General features: G+C 43.0%; 2 pseudogenes; one reads left to right on the top strand and one right to left on the bottom strand.

Annotated features, from left to right (window-relative positions):
• Nucleotides 1-434: 434 nt before the first annotated feature.
• On the bottom strand, nucleotides 435-7,332 carry LOC119362040 (annotated as a pseudogene).
• Nucleotides 2,755-6,693, top strand: LOC119362039 (annotated as a pseudogene).
• Nucleotides 7,333-9,072: the final 1,740 nt, after the last annotated feature.

Here is a 9,072-nt window from a genome sequence, read left to right as displayed (position 1 = left end):
TTCTCGAGATGCTCGTCTTACTCCTCACCGGAGCTAACCGCAACCGACGACGACAAACAGGGCAGATTATGACCTTTTCTGAACTACTCCCTCCGTTCCGATTTACTCGTCGTTTCTGAACTAAAACCACGACACAGAGCATAAGAGGAATGGCAAAGCTTTCAGTAACCTCCAAATGCACTGTCCGCTGTCTCCCTTAGTTATGGGAAGGCCGCCTCTCCTTTGGTTCTTCTTGCTGATGATACTGCTCCTTCTATCTGTACACAATCCATGGAGTTTCAGTTAACTTCTGTTGTAAAATGATGAAAGTTTTGCACTTAGTACATGTGCTGTAGGAATGATGATTGCTCCTGCAGCAAAACGTTTCATATCCGTTCACACGCCATCTCTTCCTGCCAAGAACACCACCCAAATCCATGCAAAATTTTGTGCAATTACACCCATAAAAGAATACACTTCAGTAAGCAAATACTACAGCACCGCACAATGCACTGCCATTCAAATATACAACTGAATGAGATCGATGTTGTATAGAAACAGTAACAGCAACAGCGCCAATGGAATTATTTTACAGAAAGCACTTCTCTCTAGGTTCACATTTACAATTTGCACCATCATTTTCAATGTCTTCTCTTTGTATTAAGGAAAAGAGCATCTTCTTCACATTGCACACAACAGAACCTTCTGTGGTAGGTAGGTCCAAATCTAGCCAAGGATAATCTCTTACACTCTCAAACCTACAACGTGTAGGTATTTCACTCTGAGAATGTACTTATCTCTGATAATACCGAAGAATCTGCAGCAGGGGCGAACTCGTCCCCGCAGAAGAAAGGCTCGGGAGGTATCTCCAGGCCATCATCGATGCCAGTCTCGAGCATGTCTAGCACCTCGCTCATGGCCGGTCGATCGTCTGGCTTCATCTGGATGCACCACAGCGCAACGATGCACAGCTTCCTCTCCACCTGATGGATACCAACAGCCTCCGAGATCTCACCCACCTCTTGCCGAGACAGCTCATTGTACACCCATGACGGGTAGTATGTCTGGCTTCTTGACGCTTGTGGGTCCACATTCCTGCGCCCTCCAGCCATCTCCAGCAACAACATCCCGAAGTTATAGACATCAGACTTGGAGGATATGGCGCCAAAGCTACGGGACACCATCTCAGGAGCTATGTAGCCGACTGTTCCCCGCGCAGCGCTCACCGACAAAAAGCTGTTGTCCCTGGGGTACAGTTTTGCCAGCCCAAAGTCAGCAATTTTTGGGGTGAAATCACTGTCCAACAGGATGTTGTGAGGTTTGATGTCAAAGTGTAATATCTGCATATCGCACCCTCGGTGCAGATAGTCAATCCCTCTGGCAATGCCCAGAGCAATCTGATTGAGCTTGTCCCAGGAGAAACTCTTCTCCGGCGAGAAGATGTACTTCTCAAGAGATCCGCGGGGCATGTACTCATAAACAAGAGCCCTCCTCATTTCCTCCGAGCAGAAACCCACTAGACGCACTACGTTGACATGGTGAATGCTTCCAATGCTGGACACCTCACTGATGAATTCTTCTCCATTGGACATGGAACTGACCAACATTTTGATGGCAACATGGACGTCACCGGGAAGCACACCTTTGTACACGGACCCATAGCCTCCTTGGCCCAGCTTGTCTCTGAAATGGCCAGTGATCGCAGTGATGTCTGTGTAAGCGAACCTTGTTGGGCCAAGGGCTAGTTGCATCTGGAGGAACCTCTCAACTGCATCAATTGATATCTTTGTTTGCCAGTACTTGTAGGCAAGGAAGGTCAACACGGACAACGGTGCAAAGACTAACCTGGATAGTACTGCAAACACTGCATAAATAAGATTACAGACATGAGTTACATGTATAAAGTTATGGAGCTGTAATAATAAGGATTAGATGATTCTGTCATACCTATAATGAGCTTCATGATACTTATAGCAGATACTATGACTAACACAGCCTAATATAATTTAGTGTAGTCAGATGAGGAGTTGTTATTTACACATCCCAAGAAACGCACGTCGATGGCAAAAATCACAGAAATTTTATTTTGGATGGTTGAACTAGACATCTGTTCGTGGAAGTCGCTGCAAGGTATGACATGGATTGGTGAGAAGATAAACAGTTTTTTGGTAAGACAAACCCATTTGAGGTGAAAAATGCAACCAGAGAGCATAGAGACTCACCTTCTTGAATTTTTCAGGCATGTCTTGAGGATCCAAGAAGATGTCCATTCTGGAGCTGGGAAAGGAAATCTAAGAGCAAACCCATCCCTCATAAATTTTACAATATCTTCATAATCATAACTTGCATAATGGCCATTTGGCCCCAGACGCAAGCTTCCCAAAGGAGCCATGGCCAAGTATCCACATGAAGGCTCAACATTCTGAACCTGATAAGATTGCATGGTACTCAACACATAAACAAAAGAACTGTTCGTACTCCGGCAAGCGACAGGCTTATAAATAAGATTATCTTGCATCATCCGTGAACAACTAACAAAGGCAGCCCATTTAACCGTACGCGTATATAACAGGAACATGTAATCTGATCTCAATCCATAGATATAAGGATGTTGATTCCTCTCAGGAATAGGGCAGCTGCTATTATCCAAACTGGCATCAACAACCCAGAAAACAGAGTCGGGGTAGGAGATGTTGGTGACGAAGTATCTTCCTGTGTTGACATGAATTACAGCTCGGCTATCGCTACAAACTAGCTCATATTCTTGAACACCACAACCAGGTGGATCACCTCGCAAACGGAAAGGATACTGGATGTCTTGGAGATGCCCACAGGAGAAAGAGGGGCAAACTGCTTGCCCCAGAGTATCTTCCGCTCCAGTCTTTGTCAGAAGAATTGAAAGTGTGGAGGAGATTGCTAATATTTGGAGTATAACAGAACGTGGAAATGCGACGGCGTTCGTCATGAGAGCTTTACAGATGCAGGATCAGGCACAGAAGCTGGTACTAGAGTTAAGAAGAAGGCTAATATGGTCTCAGAATAATATACGAACTTTCTGGTGCATATGGATCGATGGAGACACAAGAGGACGAATAGTCAAGCCTGGTGTGCTACCTGATTGCTGGGTGATCTGTTACCAGTCATGTCGTTTTCTTAGTCAAGCTAGTATACAGAAGCTTTTGGCTTGTATACAGGAAGATAGGCTTTGACTTGTCAAAGGCAACATCCAAGAAGCCTCGTCCATGGAAGAAAGGTGGAATCTGTCCAACTGATAGTCACCAACGCCAAGGTGGCTAAGATATTTCTTCTTTATGATTTCAACATTACAAGAAGGTCAGTTCTTCTAGGCATAGCTTCATCTCATTTCCTCCTTATCTTCATTTTTCACAGAAATGTTTGAAGCTTTGGTTCTAGCTCTGTTGTTCGTCCTACATCTTGACTATGGAATCAACAGGGCAACAGCAAAGTAGCGATGGAGATTTCTTCCATAATTGCGCACCAACCAGGTGCAGTGAAGGCGGAACAGAGATCCGATTTCCGTTCCGCCTTGCAACCAGCCCCCAATCATGTGGAGCACCTGGCTTGGAGCTAGCATGCTCTAGGGAAGCAGATACCATCCTACTTCACCCAATTCTTGGACTATGCAAGGTCACTGCAATCTACTACAGTTTGGGTGTTCTGAATGTTATCCCGCTTGAAGAATCATGGACTCGGTGCCCGCTTCAGAAGATCTCTACCACCAACCTATCAACTAGTGTATACATACCTAACGGGTATGGCACTGCAATCCTGGTACGCTGTTCAAGAAAGTTGATACCAAAAGAGAAGGCCAGTACAACATCGCTTCTGCGTAGGGGGGACAGTATTGTTGGCCCAATCTCTTGCCTGAGCAACACAACCCAGTTCATATATTTGACGGATGGTAGTGAATCAATGTCTCTTCTTCCCTTAGACTGTACAGTGGTTTCAAACGGTATTTTGATGTCCGCAGATTATGATATCAAAACTGTTATGTTATTTGCGGAAAGAGCCAAAAGATTCCTTGCATTTGGTGAGATAACCTTGGCTTGGTCGGTTACTAACATAACTGACATTTGCAAAGACTGCGAGCAAGAAGGACATCCCTGCGGATTCAGCACAGAGCGCCGACAAGCATTCTGCAAGCGCCAAGGTATTGTTTCTACTTCTTAAGCACCAAAGAATTTGTTCTGAATAATTGCATGCCTTTAAATTATTTTCACAGGGGTATCTAAATGATTCAGATAAAGAACAGTTATTTTATCTGCAATTTGCTATATATGCAAATATGTCTCTGTTTACCAGCATACATGTGTTCAATAAATATTCCACACTAGCATATAGAGTGCGAACAGCATTATAGTTCACATTTTACTAGAAATTTAATCGCATTAGATCTGATATGACAACTATGTTTAGCTCCAATATTGCTGTTTGACATAAGATTGCTTTCAGTTCTCTGAAACCCTTTGAGGGGAAAGATCTTTAAATAATGAAATACACTATTCACTAGGATATTTAGGAAACAATCGTATTTTTACAGTCACATTAAGCAGCTCAGGGATGAAAAACCTTCATGATTATGCAGCAGCCCAATCTTACTGTATGCAGACAAGCCAATGATGTAGATTCACATTAAAATTGTTACGACACCTTCTGGAAAAAAGACCTGAATTCCTCCCCATCTAAGCTGGAGTTTTGCGATGCTCATACTTTTGAAGTTATTACTTAAGAAAAAAGAAGTGATGTCCAAAGATAGTTAAGATAAATGAGAGTATTTTGATCATTATGTTATTTATAAACCTAGCATGCTCTTCTATAGTTTGGAAGTTGAAATCAATATGCCAATATGATCATTGTGTTCTTTAGTAAATTTATATATGCTGCTCTTATAATTGGGGAGTTAAAATATATATGTCAATATGAACATGGTGTTTTTTCAGACCTGCATGTGCTACTCTTCCATACTCGGGTCGGCTTTATAGTGCTTATCTTATTAACTTCGGCTGTTAGTTGCACTAATCACTTGCTCAAGATCTTTAGGTGTGTGTTCACTCTTTTCAGTTACGAATGAAATATAGGTTACTGGTCTCTGTTTATCACAAATTAGCATGCTATCATGTGTATCAGTGTATAAGTTCCACTCATATGAGTTGAATCACTTTTCCATTCCATCGACTAAAAGTTGCATGAGTTGGTACCCTGTTCAATGGAAAGTCAGTAGCCCTTTTTCTCTCTTATAAAGAAATCAACATTCCTGCCTTCTATTATTTTGCAACCAAATCTAAATCGCTTATTTCCTACTTGCAGGTTCACGCGTGAAAATCATCGCAGGTATTATGTATACATCTTTTTGTTTATCACTCTTATTGTTGCATTTTATTATCTAAGATAAGAGGAAAGACATGAAAGCAAGATTTTTTTTTAATCCAGGTATAACTCACTATTTGCCTGTATTCTTGTTTTTCAGCAACATCATCGGTAGCCACATTTGTGGTTCTCTCGTTGACGGCAGCCATAGCACTCTATCGATCCCTAAAATCAAAGGTCGATGAAGAGGTACGTTTGAAAATCGAGATGTTTCTCAAGGTATATGGCACATCAAAACCAACAAGGTACACATTCTCTGAAGTTAAAAAAGTAACAAGACGATTCAAAGATAGACTGGGTCAGGGTGGATTTGGAAGCGTATACAAAGGCCAGCTGGCAAATGGAGTGCCTGTGGCGGTAAAGATGCTGGAGAACTCAAAGAGTGACGGGGAAGAGTTCATGAATGAGGTTGCGACCATTGGTAGGATCCACCATGCTAATGTGGTCCGTCTCTTGGGATTTTGCTCAGATGGAACAAGGCGTGCTCTTATCTATGAATTCATGCCTAACGGATCCCTCGAGAAGTACATATTCGCACATGAATCAGATATTTATCGAGAGCTATTAGCACCTAATAAAATGCTGGACATAGCATCAGGCATTGCACGAGGAATCGAATACCTGCATCAAGGGTGCAATCAGCGGATCCTCCATTTCGACATCAAGCCTCACAACATCTTGCTGGATTACAGCTTCAATCCAAAGATTTCTGATTTTGGGCTTGCAAAGCTATGTGCAAGGGATCATAGCATCGTCACACTGACTGCAGCAAGAGGAACAATGGGTTACATCGCGCCAGAACTGTATTCTCGAAACTTTGGGAGAATATCCAGCAAGTCTGACGTCTATAGCTTTGGCATGCTGGTGCTGGAAATGGCTAGCGGGAGGAGGAACTCGGATCCATGGATTGAGAACCAAAACGAGGTTTACATCCCAGAGTGGATATATGAGAAAATAAGCACGGAGCAAGAACTGGAATCATCAAGGGAAATGACGCAAGAAGAGAAGGATACAGTAAGGAAGCTGGCCATTGTGGCACTGTGGTGCATTCAGTGGAACCCAAAAAATCGCCCATCGATGCCGAAAGTGCTGAACATGTTAACAGGAACCTTGCAGAGTTTGACGATGCCCCCCAAGCCATTCGTTTCGTCTCGGGGCCACCCCATGCCGCAAATCTAGAAATTTGTTTCACTGCGACTCTGAATGTATTTATTTCAGACACTGAGACTTAATATGTTGCAGTAATAAATGCCTATTGTATTGTGTATGACACTTGATTTTCAGCTCAATAAGCAGTCAAATGGTAAACCGTATGGCTTCTAGTCATGTGAAACCTCGCAATCGTCTGCAATGTGGTGGTCGGCACACCTGACGGAAAGCCGTCATCAGTCACCTTGTGGTGGCATTTGGGTGTTTCAGAAATTGCTGCTCGACTTACAGTTAGCTAATTTGCTACTGTCACCATGTAGTGTATTACCAGGGCATGGCATCCGACTCCACAACAGACTGCAAACTGGTAGTGTACAAGCCATGGTAAAAAGTTGCCGCTTACCATGTACTAGCCGGAATTCAGCCTCACTGAATTAGTCCTCGTCTCGTTGCGGGATCTGTACCAGCAAGCAATCCATATCCATGTGCTCGGAAGAAATCCTACTCAGGCCAAGGTAAGTAACTAGGCAATACACCTTTGATTATGTGACGGAATGGTAATGCACTCAAGAGACAGGGGAAGGAGGAGGTCCACCTTTCTTGGTGCGGCGGCGAGCTACCGGAGACGGCAGCGGTGGCGGCTGCGGGAAAAGAAAATGCTCAGGCACGGGAGAGCGGCTGGCGCCTGGAAGCGCGAGGGTGTCCGGGGATCCGGTCTAGATCGCCGCCTCCCCCGCCGGAGCTCCGTCGGGGAGTGTGGTGGGGCGGCCGGCGGCGACATGGGACGGGTGTAAAGCAGCTCTTTTTTTATTCTTCTGCGAAATGTGGGGCGGCCGGCGGCGGAAGGGGACGGGTGTAGATCCAAGTAGGCCTCCAGTTTTTTTTTCTCTGTGTTTCTGTATTGTTTTTTTTTCCTTTTCACATCTTTTTTTTAGTTTTTCTGCATTTCTTCAGCTTTTTTCCTTTTGTCTTGGTTTATTTTAATTTTTAACACGTGTCTAATGTTTTGGTACCCATTGTACATCATTAATGTCAGGTCAAACCCATTGACCATGCTATATGACCAAAATACCCACATGTCAGCGCTCTCTATCTCATAATGATAAGGTGAGACCTACTTGTTAGCAGTAAGCAAGCGAATAATTTAGAGGGAACTAAGAAAATTGTGGGGATCGAGTGGGACTCACACCCTATCATAATACGATGAGTTGTCATGTTGGTCCATGAGGATGTTTGTCATGTAACATGGTAAACGGACTTTGCGCGGTTGAAACTACTATGCATAAATGATTAAAAAACTTTTTATATTTTATTAATATATTGAAATGTCAGAATCATTCTTTTGAAATGAATGAATATTTCTTTAAAATGTCTTGTATATTTTTTGAATGGTATTCAACATTTCTTTATACTACGTGAACAATAGAATTTATTAAAAAAATATAAATGGCGAGTACATATTTTTGAAACACATGAACATTTTTATTTGAAATGTCGTGTACATTTCTTTTGAATGACATGAAAGATATTTTAAAATCATGAAAAAAAATATTTTTTACATTGTACAAACTTTTTTTTAATGACACAAACACTTTTTTCAAAGTGTGTGAACATTCTTTTTTTTTTGAAGCTAAACGCCCTCCAGCTCTTTATTCATTAGGTGCCAGCATGTCTGACTACAAACAATCAGTCAGCCACCCAGGGATTGTATCATACATAATCAAAGAAGCAGAAAGTTGTAACGAATGCCTAGCTAGACGGTGTGCCACCATATTAGACTGACGACCTGCGAACCGTAGCTCAAATCCCTGGAAAAAAGACGATAGATTCTTCATCTCCGTGATCAAGTGAAAACACGACGACTTCTGAGGTAGTTCCCACAACCGATGGATCTCTTGACAATCTGTCTCCACAACTACTTGCTGCAAGCCCATATCTAGCGCCATATTGATCGCATCTCTGCATGCAAGTACCTCAATGGATAATGGATCAAGAACCCCATCATATCTTGTACCTCCTCCTCTAACAAAAACTCCATTGTGATCTCGAGCAATAAAACCTGCTCCTCCACGCAGTTGCCCCATATCCGTCGCACCATCGGTATTGATTTTTATCCAGCCCTCCTCTGGTGGTAGCCAACCCCGACGGGCAGTACTTTCGGTCTTCTTCCTCTCAGGTATCTCAAGTGCCCTGATAATTTCTTCAATGATCACCATTGATTTAATTGGCTGGTACACCAACTCACCATGAGTATAGTTGTTCCTGGAATGCCACACAGCCCACATAATAGTTATCATAACAGCTGCCACTTCCTTTTTGTAAAACCGATGATCCAAAAGATCTCGAGCCCAAGTATCAGGGTGTAGTCTTGGTATCTCTATACCAAAAAAACGTTCTGCTGCCTCCCAGAACCGTCTTGCATGCTCACACTCCATTAACGAATGGAACAACGTCTCATTATCGTGTCCACACATCGGACAGTGAGGTAGCTGCTTGATATGCCGCCTTTGAAGCTCCCCATAGGACGGCAAAAAATTCTTTAGCACGCGCCACCAG

Source organism: Triticum dicoccoides, chromosome 2B (assembly GCF_002162155.2).
Source record: "Triticum dicoccoides isolate Atlit2015 ecotype Zavitan chromosome 2B, WEW_v2.0, whole genome shotgun sequence".
Taxonomy (NCBI): domain Eukaryota; kingdom Viridiplantae; phylum Streptophyta; class Magnoliopsida; order Poales; family Poaceae; genus Triticum; species Triticum dicoccoides.
This window is presented reverse-complemented; position numbering and strand designations above follow the sequence as displayed.